The sequence below is a fragment of the Drosophila suzukii genome, unplaced genomic scaffold, assembly GCF_043229965.1.
Source record: "Drosophila suzukii unplaced genomic scaffold, CBGP_Dsuzu_IsoJpt1.0 scf_4, whole genome shotgun sequence".
In the NCBI taxonomy this organism is placed as follows: Eukaryota; Metazoa; Arthropoda; class Insecta; order Diptera; family Drosophilidae; genus Drosophila; species Drosophila suzukii.
Genome location: NW_027255927.1, coordinates 5,678,068 through 5,697,796, shown reverse-complemented (window position 1 = coordinate 5,697,796; position 19,729 = coordinate 5,678,068). Strand labels below are relative to the sequence as shown.

General features: G+C 34.5%; 1 long non-coding RNA gene across 2 annotated transcripts; it reads right to left on the bottom strand.

The window, feature by feature from the left end:
* Window positions 1–13,349: 13,349 nt before the first annotated feature.
* Window positions 13,350–14,911, bottom strand: LOC139354917 (uncharacterized). Of its 2 annotated transcripts, XR_011605748.1 has the most exons (3): window positions 14,718–14,911; window positions 14,492–14,631; window positions 13,350–14,377 (listed from the first exon to the last, which is right to left on the bottom strand). It is a non-coding gene; the product is annotated as an uncharacterized lncRNA (long non-coding RNA). The 2 variants fall into 2 exon arrangements; XR_011605747.1 differs by lacking the exon at window positions 13,350–14,377 and having other exon boundaries at window positions 14,420–14,631.
* Between the last annotated feature and the right edge of the window lie 4,818 nt (window positions 14,912–19,729).

Sequence of the window (19,729 nt, the reverse complement as noted above, 5' to 3'; positions counted from 1 at the left end):
TAATTTCTCCAAGTACTCATATTTAGGTTGATATAAACTTTTTGAAATATATAAACATTTTCGAATTTTATTCCATTAGGACTCTCTATTAGACTTAACATAATATTAGTTTTACCACAATTCGAAGGCCCAACAATTAGAGCCCTTATTGTGTTCGGTAAGAGAGCACTATGTCGTGGCGGTAGATTTTTCTCGTTTTCATCGTTAATATTTCTAACTACAATTTTTTGTTTCTGACTTATTAAACGCATCTTTTAACCTAATGTACCTCATTCAATGAGAAATCTTTGATGATTAAACGTCAATAAAATGGGGAAACGTTTTTAAATTCGCAACAGTCGTATTTTTAGTTGTAAACACGGTGGTGGTCTTGTCGATAAGCAAATCAATACATTACCATTTGAAGCCCATGTTCCGGGATATAATTTTTGTCGACCGGGTACAAAGTTACAGAAACGGTTGGAACGTGGTGATCAAGGAATAAACCCATTGGATGAAGCTTGCAAAGAGCACGATATTGCATATTCTCAAAACAAGGTATTAAGTGAACGACATAGGGCAGACTCCATATTAATTGACAAAGTCTGGTCGCGTGTCAAGGCATCAGATAGCAGTCTTGGTGAAAGAGCAGCAGCATACTTTGTTACAAATGTAATGAAAGCCAAGAAAAAATTTGGTATGGGATTGAATAAAACGGAAAAGAAAGGAAGGAAAAAGATATTGAAGAATAAAGTGAAAAAGACAAAGCTTTCGACTGTAATTAATGCTGCTACTAAGACATTAAAAAAACAAAAACCATTAGACATTATGAGTGCAATTAAAGTTGCACGTAAATCAATTCATCAATCAATGGGTTCTAAGAAAAATGTTAAAGTACATCGTGTAATTAATGTACCCAAAATTGGAGGTCTTCTACCAATCGTGCCGATCTTGACAGCCCTCAGCGCACTTGGTAGTTTAGCAAGTGGTAGTGCAGCAATTGCAAAAACAATTAACAATGCGAGAATGGCTAAGGAAGATATGGAGGAGAAAAAACGTCACAATAGAAAAATTGAAAGTGTTGCTGTAGGAGAAGGATTATATCTCAAGCCCTATAGAAAGGGTTATGGTTTCTTTCTTAAGCCCTATAGTAAGGGGAAAGGAATTAAGAAGCGAAAAAACTAATTTCTCTGCTACCCAATAGACCACTATCAAATATCGACATTATACATTTTGCTAGGAAATATATCCCACATTTTAGAGGGGTGTTTATGAGAGATCTACTCCCAGAAGCACCAAAAAGTAGGGAGTGTGGTATAGTAAACTTAGATAATTCCCGATCAAGTGGTACACATTGGGTTGCATATAATAAAAATAAAAATAATATACATTATTTCGACAGTTTTGGAAATCTTCAGCCACATAGAGAAGTTGTGAAATACTTGGGACATAGAATACAATACAACTACGATAGAGTTCAAGACTTTGATACATACATCTGTGGACACCTGTGCCTCGCTTTTCTACTTTCTTTCGTAGAAAATGTGGAGTCAAAACCGGTATATTTAAATGGTTAATTTACATTTGGGGGGTTGAAAATCAATGTATGGGTACGTGTATGTGTGAACTCTGTATGGTATAAAAAGTGGACCTGCACGCGTTCAAATTTACAGTCTAAGTTTCTACTTCACATCGAACGTCATCTAGAGGACAAGAATTTTTGATCATTCTTAACAAAAAAAACCTATAACTGCTCATAGCAGCTCAAAACAGCTGGTGACCAGCTTATAACAACTAGTAAACAACTAGTTAACAGCTACTAAGCAGATAATAACCATCTAATAACAGCTATTAACCAGCTAAAACAAGTAGTAAGCAACTACGAAACAAGTACTGAACAACTGCTAAACAGGTAGTAAACATCAAAATACAGCTAAAAACAACGTGGAACAACTGTACCAAGTCAAAAAAACTCAACAACCATCATGAATCAGGAAAACCAGATGAACATTGTAGTTAAAGAGTTCAATAAATTTAATAAAAAGACACTGCTATCGAAGACAAGGATGCCTGAAAATGTAAGATTCCCGATCCTCAAGGCGGAGCGCAAAACAACAAAGGTTGGAGAATCTATTGCTCTCGAGTTGGAGGAGCACATTTTGTACATGCCGGAAAGGTACACCTCTCTTCAAGATGATATCATCAATAAAATGGTTGATGGAAAATTTAATATTTATAAAAGTAATGACAATTTGTATTTATAAATAAGTCAGTAATCATTAAAAAGATTGACATTTTAAGAATATAACAATAAATACACTTTTTAAAATATAATGAAGAAAATGTATCGAATCTTTTTTTTTATTCGGAAATGGTATATAAATATTACAGATCTTGGCGTTCCCTAAACAGTATTTGTTTAGTAACTGAGGAGTGACTACATGAATTTCGGAAATTTTAAATCTTTCACCTATAAAGTTTGAACAATATACTACAATGAATATTTTGTCACAGTTAACCAAAGCTAGATTTGCTTTGAAGCGAAAATTCTATGATATCAAACAAGTCAAAAATCATACGAATTTACAATTGGAGGAAACTTTTAAACCTATTACTGAACCCTTACATGAACTTGTTAAGGAAAATAAAAAACAAAAGATTTCTAATGTAAAAGATAGTATAAAAGTAAAGCGTGAAATGAAGCAAATTAAGAAATACGATGATGATGAGAGAGAGCTTGACGATTTCTACTTTACAACTAATGAGAAAGATCCGAAGTCTAATCGAAACATAACTCCACCAAGGTCTTTCGATGATAGTGATTCCTATAATCAATTCTTTTCACAAACGAATATAGAGGAAGATATTGAAGAAGAGAAAAAGGAGACGGAAAAGAGTGAAGAAGAAGGGACAACACCTTTACCAATGTATACAGGAGAGGCCGATATGGGTGTGGATGCAGAGCTAGAAGATAATAACACTAGTTATAATTATGATTTTAATATCAGTAATTTGACCAGAGGAAATGTGTTGGATAAGGGTTATGGACCTAAAAAAAGCGCAAACAATTCATTAACTTTGGGAGATACAGAATTAAAAATTAAAAATAATAAAATAACACTTTCTAGTGGAATGAGTTGTGATCTGACTCCTGGTCTGTACTTTCTAATTTTTCTTAGTAAACCTGAAAACTATGATGATCAAGACTTGAAAATCTATAAAAAAATTATTTTAGAAACGAATATACATAGAGTAGGCTTTAAACCTAATAACAGAATCAAGGGTACACGAGCATACAAATATAGCCATATTATTAAGAAGTTGATAGACAAAGATTTCAGTCCTACAACGTCTACTCCACTTCGCTCAAAAACAGGCTTTGGTTACATGACTCTTCAGAAATCAAATCCAAACTATGTATATTGGAATGATGTAAATGAGTTAGTCGAACGATTGGAAATTTTAGTAGCATCAAAAGGAGCGGGTAACACCAGCCACAATAACAAAATTTTTTCAATATTAGAGGAATTGCGTGAAGAAAGGATTATATATTAATAAGTATAAATAGGATGGACAAATATGTTTTACATTTATAAACATCATGTCTGTCGACAAGTTTGGACATTTTTCTGTTGATAAGGAACGATCAGAAAATTTGAAAAGACGTGTTAATTCTACTGAGGGATTATTAATCGATGAGGACGGTAATCTAAATGCTCAAAATAAACGTATCAAAAACGGATCTAAGCCTTTAGACAACAATGATCTAGCAACGAAACAATATACTGATGAGATCCTCGGAAAGTTGGGAGAAGATTTAAGAAAAATTATAACTCAAAATGTTAATCGTCGACTCACAAAAATTTCAAGCTTAGAAAATAAAATTGAATTGAATAGTAAGAGGGCAGACAGCGCTGACCAAATTTTTTCCAAAATTCTGGAAAAGATTAAAACCATTGAGGACTATATATTTAAATATGTAACAAACCCGATATCATTACCGAAAAAAACCACAATTGAGTTAGAAGGTGTTGCTTTTCAGCCTATTGGAAGAATATGATTAAGCGAGAAATCGTAAATGAGTTGCACGGACCATCTCGAAAAAACTTTCAACGAAGACGAGTGATTACAAGGGGTATAAACGATCTGTGGCAAGCAGATTTGGTTGAAATGGGAGCCTTTTCAAAATCTAATGATGGGTACCGATACTTGTTTACTGTTATAGACACATTTTCGAAATATGCTTGGGGTGAGGCATTAAAATCAAAAAATGCAAATGATGTTTCCCAAGCCACGGAGAGAATATTTAAATCGGGTCATGGAACACCAAGAAACCTGCAAACTGATGATGGCACTGAATTCTTTAATTCTAAATTTAAGGTATTAATGAAAAGTTATAGGATAAATCATTATTCAACCTTCAGTACTCTAAAAGCATCAATAGTTGAACGTTTCAATAGAACTCTTAAAGAATTAATGTGGCGTGAGTTTAGTTTCAATGGAAAATATAAGTGGATAGATATGTATAAACCATTAATTAAAAAATATAATAATAGAGAGCATAGAACAATAAAAATGAGTCCAAGTAAAGTCAATTCTTCCAATGAAAAACAAATATTACAAACATCGTATAATCACCTGAAAATATTTGTTGCAAGTAAATTCCGTAAGGGGGACTACGTTCGTATCAGTAAATATAAACATGTCTTTGAGAAAGGGTATACACCAAACTATACAACAGAAATCTTTAAAATTAGAAAGGCGAAGAACACATACCCTAAAACATACTTACTTGAAGATTTAGATGGTAGCCCGATTCAGGGCGGATTCTATAAAGAAGAACTGAAAAAAACACGATTTCCCCACACATTCCTAGTTGAAAAAGTTGTAAGGCGAAAAGGAAATAAAGTTTTGGTTAAGTGGCTCGGGTTTTCAAAGACAAACTGGATAAACAAGGAAGACATTTTGTAGTATAATAAATGATTTATTTAATTAATTTTTATTTGTATATTAATTTTTATTTATATATTTATTTTATCTTATATTTAGTTTAATATTAACATTTTTGTACAATGTTTTAAACTAAAATTAAATATAATAAAAATACTTTTTACAAACTCAAAATCATTTTCATTTATATTTTCCAAGGTCTCGATCATAAAAAACATCTCCAATTCAACTGATTTATAAAACAGTTCTTTTTCAATATGTTCCTTTTGAAATTGAAGGCTATCTAATGATTCTCCATCGTTCACATAATTATTTTGTATCATCTCACCCAAGCAAAATGAATTTGATTCTAGCCTTCAACATTTTCTAAAATATCTTTTTCAATTAATCTCTGATGTTTTATTGATGTCGTACCATGGTCTTCATTTCTTAACTCTAAAAATTGTGTTCCATTAACATTACGTTTTCTTTTGTTATCTTTGCCACAAAGAATTTTTTTATTTACTTTAACTGTAGTTATTTTATGTGCTTTTGATCTAAACATTGTTCTATTACCATATAGTGAGGCCCCAGTTAATAAAACATTTTTATAGTCTTCAATTGTAAGATTTCGTGAACTCACTCCCTTTGCTTTATTATGTGAAGATTCAACTTGATCTATTCTATAACAATAAACCTTTGAGCACAGACGTACAAATTCTGTCATGACTTTACCGTTAAGCTCATCTTTAAAAAACCCTAAACTTTTTTTGTTAACTCTTTTGAAATTATACAGATTAATTCTTTCATCTGAATAGTCCGATGTATCAAATTTTGCTTCAAGATCATTACGAATATCTTTATAAAAATACTCAGTTTTTATTGTATGGATAAATGAATCAGTATCCATATAATTTAAGAATAACTTTTCTTGAAACTCTGGCTTCATATATTGATAGTGAAAATCATACATTTTCCATTTCGATAAGTCTAATACTGCAAATCCCAAATACATTGGCTTAGTAAATAGAACGGACAATCTTTTCATTTGAATTGCATAGAAATTATCATTAATTTTAGTTGCACTATGAAAATTGGATTTTGAAATTTATGTTTTGGCTCAATGTGCTTTTCGTCCAGTCTTCGTGCTATCCGGAGCTTCCCATGTACTAATAAGCTTAATATCGACCCAGCGCTCGGGATCTTCCATTGTTTTTCCGTATACAGAATTATTCATTAATTTAAAAAAATCTTTTTCAAATTTATTTTTTGCATTTTGTCTATGTAAAGATCAATGTAATTCTTTAATCAAGGCTTTTGTAAAAACTGAACACCTCTATGGATCTTTTTCAATACTAACCCATTCGGTATACATTGTTGCAAATTCCGATAATGTATTACATAATTTTTCTTATTTCCCAGGTCAGCAATTAATTTTTTTACCATATCCTCTTTTGAGGCCAGACAATTTGACGGACAAAATGGAAAATCATTATGAAGATCATGTAAACGGTATGGATATATTAAGTCCACTTCCAAATGAATATCAAAATTGTCTATGTCTGTGGTAGACATCCACTTAAAATCTTTATATGGTAAAGGTTGTGACATTGCCCAACCATACAAGTTATTCGCATCCACATACATTAAAAATGAAGCCTCCTTCGAGGAATTATAATCTGACAAATATTTGTAATTTGCTTTTGTATATCTATGACAACATTGAACTAAACCAACTCGAATACAACTTTAAATAAATCTATACATATCTACAATATATCTGTCAGCAATTCAAGTTGAATATTTGTAGTTTTCAACATTGCCTCCCAAGATAGACCTGGTGTCGTAAAATACTGAGCTGGGACAAGTGAATAAATTTGCTTACAAATTTTTCGGAAGTTTTCAAAAATGTCGGTTAAAAGAAATACATCAGTTTTTAAATATAATTCTAAATAATCTTTAAGAGTGAAACAAGTGAATGCGACCAAACTTTAAGACCTTGATCATAATCTTCCTGAGAGCATTCCCTTTCCGTTAAATTACTATAGAATGCTTCCCTTGGTGGGAGAGAAGTTTCCTCGAGTCTACTAGCGGAATCTAAATATTCATAGGGAAATATACCCTTTTTACGCATTAGTCCAAATTCTATATCATTACTGAAAAACGATTTAACGGTGTTCAATTGATAATTAACTTAATTAGAAGCTAGCGTATCTAAACTTGATGGCATAAATCTATATGTATCGAGAAAACGAATTTCAAAACTATTTCCACTTAAACTTTTTATTTTCTTTGAGACAGAAACAAAGTTTTCCTTATTTATTGGTATTACGGAAATTTCACCTGGAATCTTTCCCAACTCTTGAATAAATAAATGACAGTCGTATTTCGAAAAATTATGAAAAAATATTGGTATGAATTTGTTAACTTTATAATCCAAGTTACATTTAGAGTGGGCTGCACCTCTGAAGCGACCTGTGAAATGACAATGTTCTCTAACCCTATCAGTCCCTAAAACTTTCTGACAAATAGAACAATTCAATGAATTATCAAATATTTGCTGGTCATCCAAAGTCATTCTCATAGGAACTATTTTATGAAGTAGTCATCACTCAATTTAGTTAAATTTTTATCAATGAATCTACAAAACTTACTCCCGAATTTTTTCAAACAAACTAACAAATTTATCTAGTTTAGAATCATAAGCACACTTTATATAATACGCATATGATATTGGAATATGTTCATTAATATTAAATAATTTGGGGCTCACTTCAAAATTTTTTGAACTTGAAGCTGATGTTGAACTTGGGTAAATTCCAATGTGTTATTCTGGGGGTGTGGCATCTTTGAAACCTTCCTACTGCAGAGCGTCTTGTGTTTCAATGCAGCTTCCTGGGTTCCGGAAAAATTCAAACACACATAGCAGAAAAATGACGCCCTCCTCTGATTTCCTATTTGAGCAGTCATTAGTCTTTGAAAGAGAAATATATACAAATTAGTTAATTGCTTAAAAGAGATAAAAATGTATAAAAGAATTAACCTTGAAATATTTTTAAAGTACATGTAATGTCCATTTTCACCTTCTTCCAAAAACATCATATTGATATGAAGAGGCTTTTCCACTTCCGATTGAAAAAGCGGTCCAATTATTTCCCTCGTCTCTTCACTATATCCGAATACGTTAAAACTCATATGAGTATTCTTCTTAAAAAAAATTTTTATACATTTTATTTCAAGGGGGAAAGTTAACCCTGTGAAATCTAATATTATTTCATCACTTTTACGAATTAAAATATTATATGCCGAACATCTTTGCGGCCTGTTAACAATTTTCAAGGCAGAAATCAAAGCCCGTTTAAAACAATATTGATCAATTTCGTTACAAACGTTAACTATGCCTTTTTTTGTTAAAAGGAAACGTGGAAGTGGTATGAAAGATGAACCAGCCATCGGTGTATAATGATTCACATTCATTTCCAAGCGAATCAATTTTATAAGAGACCATTCACTGTCTCTCTCTTGAAATTCTTGTGTTTTTGAAATTATTTCCATGGTATGTTCATGGAAGATATTTTCTAAGTCAGAATCTTTATTCATGATCGTCATTTTACTTTGAAAACTTTTCATTTCAATTTCTTTAGATTCATCTTTAAAAAGTGTATACTCTGTAAACAGTTCAAGGTTTACTTTTGCTGAAGTATAACTTTCTAATAGAATGCTGGGATGAGGTAGCAGGAACAATCCAGCTTCACTCAAGAAACTCTCAGGTAAGATCAAGTACGATCCATCGTTTACATACATGTAATGTAGTATTCTTCCCTTGAATCCCTCAGAAATTTTGTTGACTCTTCCGTCAAGGGGTTGAATTGCATTTCGCTTATGCAACTCCGAACGGACATGATTTGCCCACTTGTTCTTTCACAAGAAACACTTGCAGGATTGACAAAACTGATTTTGGTTATTCATTTTATTTTATTCGATTTTTTTAAATTCTTTTTGCACGATCATTTTTTCACTTTTACTTAAGTTGTGTTTGACGTAGCAGAGTATCCCACTTCAAGACTATTTTTGGAAGACTAACTATTGTCCTTAATCATTTATAGTGTTTGAAGTGGGCGTGAAGGATAATATTGAAGATGAGAGGTGCATACTTAAGATTTTTTTAAATTTAAAAACTTAGGCAATTCTAGTAGGTTACATCGACTATTCATTGGTTAGAAGAGATGAGAAATATTGATTTTGAAAAATATTTGATACAAGTGTTACCAACAGGACACCATCAAATCGATAAAGGAGACACAAAATCATAGAATAAAGGAGAGTGTTGGTTAGAAGAGGTCGCACATACTTTGCTGCAGGTGGGAAAGGAAAGATCTTGTCAATTTATACACACAATCATACTCAGGTAGCCAATAGGGGACAGTTCGGTAAAAATCATTTCGAGTTTGGGAAAAACCAAAGATTTTCATTTGTTGAATTTCGAGAATGTACATCTTTGGGTAAAAGAAGAGGAAATATAAAAGATTTTCATTTGTTAAATTTCGAGAATGCATATTTTTGGGTAAAACAAGAAGATGAAAACCTGTATAAAATTTCCTTATAAATTGTGTAAGCATATTTAAAAGGGTAAGACGAGATTGTTGACTTGAAGTAGATAGACAACATGAATTCAGTTAAAATAAATAACTTTCTGAATGTATTTGACGGAATTCTGTTCAATCCACACTATGTACGGCTCCAGTTCATACAATCAAAACTCTTTGAATGTGAACGAGGTAATATGAAAATATCTGTTCATGGAAATCATATGGACACCTGCGTGTGGAGCAATGATGCAGCCACTGAGGGAGTTGATACTTGTGTATGCCATCGAATTTCGGATTACAAAAAGGAAGCACTCAACATTATGAATATATACTATAATCTAGAAAAAAGAATGAAAATTATTAAATAAAATAATAAAACATGTTCGCAATACCAAAATAAATGGATAAATGTATTGTTATGCTACAAAATAAACTTCTGACTTTTTATTTCGAGTTAAAATTACAGGTACGGAGAATGGAAAATATTTCCTTGACTGAGATAATTAATTTTACTCTTTATAGACATGATCGCGACATTTTTATGACTTCAAAGCCTATTAAAATCAGTTAATTTATTGGATTATGCTAATTGTCCCAGAACCCGCATATGTTAATGAGAGGGAAGGGGGGCGGGGACCATTAATATGCTAATTGTCCCATAACCCGCGTTTTCATACTACTAAGGCTTTAATGTTTATCGGTCTGATCGTACTGGTCATGCAGGAGGTGTTGCTATATATGTGAATGTGAAGCTGAAATGTAAAGTGCTACTTAAACAGCCAAGTGACAGTACTATTGAATACATTCTATTAGAACTTCCCAATAAATCCCATGGAAGAACCCTTCTAGGTTGCATATATAGACCGAATCGGACAATTGACTTCGGGTAATTACTTAATGTTGTTTCAGACATTTCGTTGGACTACATCGATCGATATCATATTGGCAGGCGATTTCAACAGCAACCTATTGTCAGAAAGCCATCTCGTGGATAACTTTAAATCCCTAGGTTTGTTTTCCGTAAACGAAACGATTCCCACGCACTATAGCAGCCACCGTTATAGATTACTTGACTTATTTCTTATTAATGACCCTTGCAAAATCATACATTATGACCAGGTTTCTGTACCAGCCTTCTCCAGACATGATTTAATATTTTTAACATACAGCTTGACCTTTAACAGAAAAATCAATTCTTTTACGTATAGAGATTACAAAAATATAAACTATAATGAATTCAAAACGGAATTTTTGTGCTGTGACTGGTAATATATTTACCATCTTCGTCATGTAGATTGTCAACAATGTCCAGTATTTGTTCAACAAGTTTGTGCCCCTAAGGACCAAGGGGATTAGGCCAATGCAAAAAAACGGTTAGGTATTGGAAAATGTAAGCAACAGACAGAGTCTGACGTGGACGTCGAATTAATAAACAAAAAGTTTTTGAAAATGAATGTGTCTGAAGCAACATGCAGTCCGTACCTGAATACTACACACCTCTGTGATAGTAGTTTTAGCTTTATATGTATAAACCAAAGTGATGTCCTAGCTAGTATTTTGCATGTCAAGTCCGATGCTGTAGGTCACGATAATATGAGTCCAAAATTTGTAAGGCTTTTCTTCCTTAATGTTGCCTCTTGTTACATATATTTTTAAGACGGCTATTACAACGTTTTCATTTCCGACAATATGGAAGAACGCCAAAATTTTCGCAATTCCTAAGCTAAACAATGACTATAGACCTATTTTAACATTACCTTTCCTATCAAAAGTCTTTGAAAACATTGTCCTCACAGATTCAACTATACTTAGCTAATAATTCTCTACTTAATGAAAAACAATCTGGATTCCGTAAGACAAGGAGTTGTATTACTGCAATCACTAATATTTTTGAGGATATAAGACAAAAACTGGACTGTAACTGCTTAACGTTTTTGACGCTCCTTGACCACAGAAAGGCTTTTGATTCTGTGAATTCTTTGTACAGACGGACAGACGGTCAGACGGACAGACGGACATGGCTAGATCGACTCGGCTAGTGATTCTGATCAAGAATATATATACTTAATGGGGTCGGAAACGCTTCCTTCTGCCTGTTACATACTTTCCGACGAATCTAGTATACCCTTTTACTCTACGAGTAACGGGTATAAAAACAGGTTAAAGGGCAATCCCTCGCACAAATAAAAATAGTTACAAAGAAGGAAGGACGACCCCAGCAAGATCATCAATCAAGAGAATGACGCCTCTAGAACCTCTAGAAAATAATACAATGTTAAATGTAGGAGATTTAATAAAACAAATCGAAAATTTTGAATTGAATCCATTGTGGCGATCATAATTTCTGCCATCTGGCATCGCTGAAAACTTCTCAGAATATATTAGTATCTATAAACCTTCTCTGGTCACACTCCCTTAACAACAACGCAAAAAAGCGCACTAAGAAAAGAGATCTCAATTTCAACAACCACTCAGTTGTAACAAAGTACAAAATATATATTTTAATCTAAGCATCCCAGTTGTATGTTTCACTTAAGTGCAGGACTTACTTTGGTTTACCATTAAAAGAGGAAATCGAGAACTTAAGATCGCATCTATTTCACAAAATAAAAAAGGTTGAAGATTTTCAATCTTATGAGATCATCAAATCGGTTAGAGAATATAAAGGTGAGGAAGACAAATATGTTGGAGAGAATCAGCTGAAAGACCTATGGGGCAACATGCCAGAGGCAGTGAATGGTTTTATTCTGCCTTGTCAATATTAAGAAATAAAATCACGGGAATGGCTAATTATGCCTAAAGACATAATGGTACGGTGTTAAATTCCGATGCCATACTGCCCTGACTTGACTTTGTCTTTAGTGACAAACGTCCCATTCATATTATCGAACAAGAATTGAGTGTATTGAGTCAGGGAAAATTATCCAAAATTGACTATTTTGGAATGGGTAATAAAAAAATAACTCTATTATTCAATAAAACGATTATGACTTATGGTAGGAATAAACCAATAACACAAGAAATTAACGAAAAGCATAGGAAGACAGCTCTCAGAGTGTTATTACCAGCCTTAATGGCCAAGTTTTGGACGCAATTTTCTCATTGAATCCTCCTAACTTACCAAACGCAATGGTAATAATTCAAGAGTTAGAAAGTAACAACACGATGGCTCATTTCGCAAATAGTTTCTCAACTTCTCGGAGAAAGTATAACAAGCCAACCTCGGGTGGAAATGGACAAACATATTTAAACCACAAACCAAGACAACAAAACAATAATTTTAGCAGCCAGAGGAACATTAATAAATTAAGGTTTAACCAAGGCAACAATCAGGACCAAAATACTTATAGTAATTATAATTAAAATAAAAATAGTTCCTGGAATCCGGATAGGTTTAATCAACAAAATCAGTGGAACACTTATGGGCAGCCTCAAAATAAGCCAGGGCCAGATTGAAAATAAGGCCAATAATGGTTAGAATCAAGGCTATAAATAATAAAAAGATAGTAAAATAAATAAAAAGTTAAAATATAAATTGACAATTGGCAACCTCGTGGTATATTGAAAGAGGAATATATAAAAATAGAAATGAGCTTCCAATCTATAAAAGAGTATCCACACTGAATGGGTATTCAACAATTAAATAATAAATAAATAAATATGAAAACTATATTTGATACTCGATATACATTTTTTGAGATAGAAAGGTTAGATTCAGATTTACTAATTGGTGATAACCTTTCGAAAAAAATTCGAGCTGTGATTGATACAGCTAAAGGAGTAATAGAATGTAACGGAAAGGAAGAAAAATTTTAAAATCATGAAATAAAATAAAAGTTTGGGATTAACAAATCCTGAACACGACGTCGTTGAATTATCCGACAAATTGGGAATTAACAAGGGAGCACGCTATAGTCGAGTACCTCGACTATCAGTACCCGTTACTCAGCAAACAGTAGAGCGAGATTGACATGCGCCACTTACCCGCGATCTCAATATATGGTTATGTTGGTGGTAGACAGATTTAGGCGTTATGGGCGTTAGAGTGGGCGTGGCAAACTTTTTTTTGGGTCAATCAATAGGTATTGACGAGACTAATACATTTCAGTTAAAATTTCTTTCTAGCATGAAAATTGTGGGCGCCACAGGCTTATGCGGTTTGTGGGCGTTAGAGTAAGCGTGGCAAACTTTTTTTCGGATCAATCGATAGGTTTAGTACAAATACATTTCAGTTTATCTAGCATTACAATTTTGGGCGGTTTGTGGGCGTTAAAGTGCGTACAAGGCTACGGAATATAAATCTGAAATCCCAATTCTCTAACTTCTATAGTTTAGAGATATCCGCGTTCATATTAACGATTTTTTGAAGTTTGTGGGCGGTTTGTGGGCGTTAAAGTGGGCGAGCCAAACTTTTTTTGAGTTAATCGATAGGTATTGATGAGGACAATACATTTCAGTTAAAATTTTTATTCTAGCATCAAAACTGTAAGAGCCACAGTTTTGGTCGGTTTTTGGGCATTAGAGTGGGCGTGGAACATTGCTGAAACAAACTTGTGCTGCGTAAGAAGCTCAGGAATCTGCAAGCCAAATCTCAATACCCTAGCTCTTATAGTTTATGAGATCTCAGCGTTCATCCGGACGGACAGACAGACGGACAGACGGTCCGACGGACAGACAGACATGGCTAGATCGACTCGGCTAGTGATCCTGATCAAGAATATACATACCTTGTGGGGTCGGAAACGCTTCCTTCTGCCTGTTACATACTTTCGGACGAATCTAGTATACCCTTTTACTCTACGAGTAACGGGTATAAAAATCCTGAACCCGCAGTCGTTGACTTATCCGCCAACCAAAAAAAAACAATATATATATATCATCTGCACATCAAAGAAAAGATTTGGAGAATGAAATATTGAATATTATCAATGAGAAGCATTTAAAAATAAATATAATGTTCCTTTTTAGGACGGATATATGCGATTAAAAAATACCGTAAATTAAAGAGCCATTTACAGCAAACAGCAAACAGTATGATGATGCAGGAAGTCGCCTAGCTTGTTAAACGTGGGCACGGCTTGTGAGCCATCAACGTCCATCTTTCGCTTCCTTGTGGGCTGCCTTTTTCCTCCCCCTATGAAAGTACACGTAAAACCATTAAATATTAGAAAATCAAACGCGAATAGAGCAATTTACGTAGGAATATTATTCCTAGGGTACCTAATCATTTAGCGCGGCCTTCAGCTCCGCTTCAACTGCAAAGTAGCTGATGGTGGTGGAGTCCAGTGACTCTTCATTGGAGATCTCGTCTGAGATCACACTACTGGTGGTTCTGCTATAATTGAAGTGATTAGTACAACGTAACCAAATTCTTTTATTAACCAAATTCTTAGGCTTTTCGTCGGTTCTGTTGTTCAGCGCGGTACTCAGATGAACTAATGAAATACCAGAAATATACCAGATTTAGCGAGTTAATTTCGATGAACGCCGTTAGCCGGGGCCCAAAGAATAAGAAATTTAATCTTTGGCAGTGTTTGTGCAGTGTGGAAACGAAAAATTAAAAATGGAAAAAGGACGAGTAATCCAATATGTTGCCCATTATTGTGGGACTTCACCGACAGAAAGCATTACCACAACAGGGAAAAAAAGAGATCCTTGTTTTACGTTTAAAAATGCGTTTTTAAGTTTAAGTCAGATAAGTGATACTATAATTAATTAATTACAATCAATTAAATTATGTAAATTAATTCTTAAAAGTTTTTTTTTTGTTTCGTTCTTTGACGCAGCGCTGTCTGTGAAACAAATATAATTTAAAACTACAATATAGTAAAAACCTGTATTTATTTTTAGTATGAACGACCGTGACAAATGTTTTTGCAAGTCGCTCCAAAAATTGCAACATAAATAAGCTAAAAAAACCATAAAAAATAAATAAATACTATAACATACATTTTTTATCGATGACTTTTAGTTTTGCCACACATGAAAACACCATGGACTTGTCCAGAGGTAACATCCCATATTACAAATACGTATAAGGCACGTAAGAAACGAAGTCTGACTTCAAAAAATTTTCATATGAGATGTCCGATACAAACGTCTATATGGAGTGTCACGCGTGGAACGACAACAAATTGGAAAGCATTTTCTGCAAAAGAGCCAATGCCACGATGTGTGTGGATGATGATAGGTGCTTGAAAATTATATTAAAGATATTATTAAAATATGCCTTTTATATTAAACAGAAAACAACGACGAGTACTTCAAAGAGAGCTTCCGTAAGAGAAGAAGGCCTTTTCGTTTTTGGTGGACCGACTGCCTTCTTCGAAGACCTCAACCATCTTTTAAGCGCATTGTATTTCAAATTTACTACAGATACAGATTTTCCTATTTAAACATCGGCTCTGCAGGGCTCTGCAACGACTTCACTATTTATCAAAAGCCCAGTCTGGCAAGGAAAATGGTGTCTTCTCCGTTCCTTCAGGGAAAAACAGAGGAAAATTGAGGTGCAAAGGTTCAGGAGTTGCTTATTTGGAACTCTGCCTTCGATTATCCCAAACGCTGACCATTTTCCACAACTGCGTCTGAAGCACAGTGAAATTTCAACTACAGTCTGTCCAAAGTTAGGCGAGTAGTAGAAAGTGCTTTTGAAAAACCGTGTCCCCACATTTTGTCTTACCTCACAGAGGTTGTTCCAATGTGCAAGTTATATAACAACTTTGAGCCAAGAGCCAATCTCCAAATAACTCTGACTGACTCCGAGATAAATCCGTGGTCAGCTATTTCTCTTAACTACGCGAGTGTATGTAAAGAGCAGTGAATAAAATAAAAGTTTTTAATAGTGAGTAAGTGAATTTCAAAAATAAATATAAATTGTTTTAACAAATTCACTGGAGAGAAAGTTAATTGGCGCACAACGTGGGGCCGCATTACTAAAATTCTAAAACGAGACTTTAAAACTAAAAAAATTTTAAAGTGGAAAAAGAATTAGTGCGGCCAAAAACCCAATACAACCGACAAAAACGAAAAAGTTGGTGTTGATGTTGAAAATAATATATAATAATCCCCATAAAACTCAGACAACCGACGAAATTAAAAAGTTTTTGTTGATAAAAAAAGTTAAGGTGGAAAATAGTTAATGGAATAATCCCCTTAAATCTCCAAATTACAAATAGTGATCGTAACGAAAAATGCACTGCTCTCTAATTAAAAAAAATAAACAACTTATCTAATTATCAAAAAAAAAACAAACAAGGGAGAACGCTATAGTCGAGTACCTCAACTATCAGATACTCGTTACTCAGCAACCAGATCTCAATATATGGTTATGTGGGCAGTAGACAGATTTAGGCGTTATGGCCGTTAGAGTGGGTGTGGCAAACTTTTTTGGGGTCAATCGATAGGTATTGACGATACTAATACATTTCAGTTAACATTTCTTTCTAGCATGAAAATTGTGGGCGCCACAGGCTTATGCGGTTTGTAGGCGTTAGAGTGGGCGTGGCAAACTTGGATCAATCGATAGGTACTAACAAGACAAATACATTTCAGTTAAAACTTTTTATCAAGCATTACAATTGTGGGCACCACAGATTTGGGTGGTTTGTGGACGTTAAAGTGGGCATGGCATCTTTATGTAACAAACATGCACTGCGTACAAGGCTACGGAATATAAACCTGAAATCCCAATTCTCTAACTTCTATAGTTTCTGAGATATCCGCGTTAATTTTTTGAAGTTTGTGAGCGGTTTTTGGGCGTTAGAGTGGGCATGGCAAATTCGAGCATTAAAACTGTAGGAGCGACAGTTTTGGGCGGCTTGTGGGCGTTAGAGTGGGATTGGAATATTTCTGAAACAAAACTGCGCTGCGTAAGAAGCTCAGGAATCGGCAAGCCAAATCTCAATAGCCTAGCTCTTATAGTTTACGAGATCTCAGCGTTCATCCGGACGGATAGATCGATTTGGCTAGTGATCCTGATCAAGAATATATATACTTTACGGCTCAGCTATTGTCGATAAGGCAGTTTGTCGGTAAAGCAGTGCAAGCTAAGCTACAACTTAAACTTAAAGATTAAATCCGAAAGATACAATACAAACACAAGCGACAAATACAACTAACTTTTATCAAATCAAACAATTAATACAGATAAAAAAGTCATGGGTTCTTCTGCTCCACCCACTAAACGTACTCGCAACAATGCAGGAACTGGCAACGAACGCATCTCAGATGTAAATTCGCCACAGCTTCTGGAGCTCCTAAAGACTCGCTTCGAGGAAATAACCGAGAAAATCTAGCCGGCCGTTCGAGAAGCTGAACAGCGAATGCTCAGCCGCCTTATGGATCGCTTGGACATAATCGCCGCGAAAGTAAAGCAAATGGATGCTCGTGTCCTGACGTTGTAGCGCGAGGTTGCCGATCTTCGCTCCATGAGGGACCGAATGGGTGAGCGGGCTGAGACGCTGAAACGGGAGGTGGAAAATCTACAAGCAGCAGGTGAGAGGTTGGGTGCACTGGAGGTCAGGCTGGCAACGCAATGGGAGACTAGCTCGTGTGATCTGATGGTTCATGGAGTTCCCTATGTCGAAGGTGAAGATCTCAGAGCGCTCTATCACAAGCTATGCTTTAATCTCCAGCTGACTCCACCACCAAAAGTCTGCGATATCTTCCGAGCAAGGAAATCACAACAAACACATGAAGATCCAGTAATAATAATTAAAATGCTAAGCCCACGCGAAAAGATCAAGCTGCTTGGTCAAGTCGGAATGTACAGGCGCGAGCACAAAAAAACAACTTAGCTTGCAGTTTCTGGGTTTCAATTCAGAAGCATTAATTTATATTAATGAGCAATTGTTAAAAGAGCATTATTTCATCTTTAAAGAGGCTATGCGTATGAAAAATCATAAAGTCCTTACGGCTGTCTTTACACGATGCGCCCTTGTGCACGTACGCTGCACTCGAAGAGAGGGTGTATTTTGCATTAACAGTGTGGAGGAACTTTCGTCCATTAATCATTCGCCTTATCCACTTTCTACATCTCTCACTAACGCTTCGGCTGGACCTGAAGCTGATAGCTTTCGTTCTTAAGCGTATAAATCGTATCCTCTTAATTAAAATAGGTTTAAAACTAGTTTACTTTAAGAAATGTATAAGTTACGCCTTGAATATTGAGATTGCGCCCCTAATAATCATTGATAACAACAATGCAGGATGAGGAAGTTTGTTCCATAGCTAGTGCCATGATAAAAACTATAAGTATTTATAAGTTTGCTAAAGCAGATTGATGAGTTTAGATTTCTTTTCACTCAGTCTAATGTCTATGTGATATGTGTGTCTGAGACGTGGTTTGTACATGATCTATGTGATTCGTCTATTGTTTGTGAAGGCTTTAATGTTTATCGGTCCGATCATACTGGTCATGCAGGAGGTGTTGCTATATATGTAAATGTGAAGCTGAAATGTAAAGTGGTACTTAAACAGCCAAGTGACAGTACTATTGAATACATTCTATTAGAACTTCCCTCTAAATCCCATGGAAGAACCCTTCTAGGTTGCATATATAGACCGAATCGGACAATTGACTACGGGTCATTACTTAATGTTGTTTCAGACATTTCGTTGGACTACACCGACATCAGAAAGCCATCTCGTGGATAACTTTAAATCCCTAGGTTTGTTTTCCGTAAACGAAACGATTCCCACGCACTATAGCAGCCACTGTGATACATTACTTGACTTATTTCTTATTAATGACCCTAGCAAAATCATACATTATGACCAGGTTTCTGTACCAGCCTTCTCCAGACATGACTTAATATTTTTAACATACGACTTGACCTTCAACAGCAAAATCAATTCTTTTACGTATAGAGATTACAAAAATATAAACTATAATGAATTCAAAACTGAATTTTTGTGTTGTGACTGGTCATGTACTTACCATCTTCGTCATGTAGATTGTCAATTAGAGATTTTAAACAACAATGTCCAGTATTTGTTCAACAAGTTTGTGCCCCTAAGGACCAAGGTGATTAAGCCAATGCAAAATCCGTGGTTCAGTAGTGAAATTATAAACCTAACCCGTCAGCGATATGGAGCTTACCTCCTTATTTCGCAAACAATACAAAGAGGCTAGGGTATCAGTAAACAAAAAGATACAATCTGCAAAGATAGAGCATTATAATATACAATTTAATAACTGTGTTAACTCAAAAAACAGATGGAACAAACTTAAA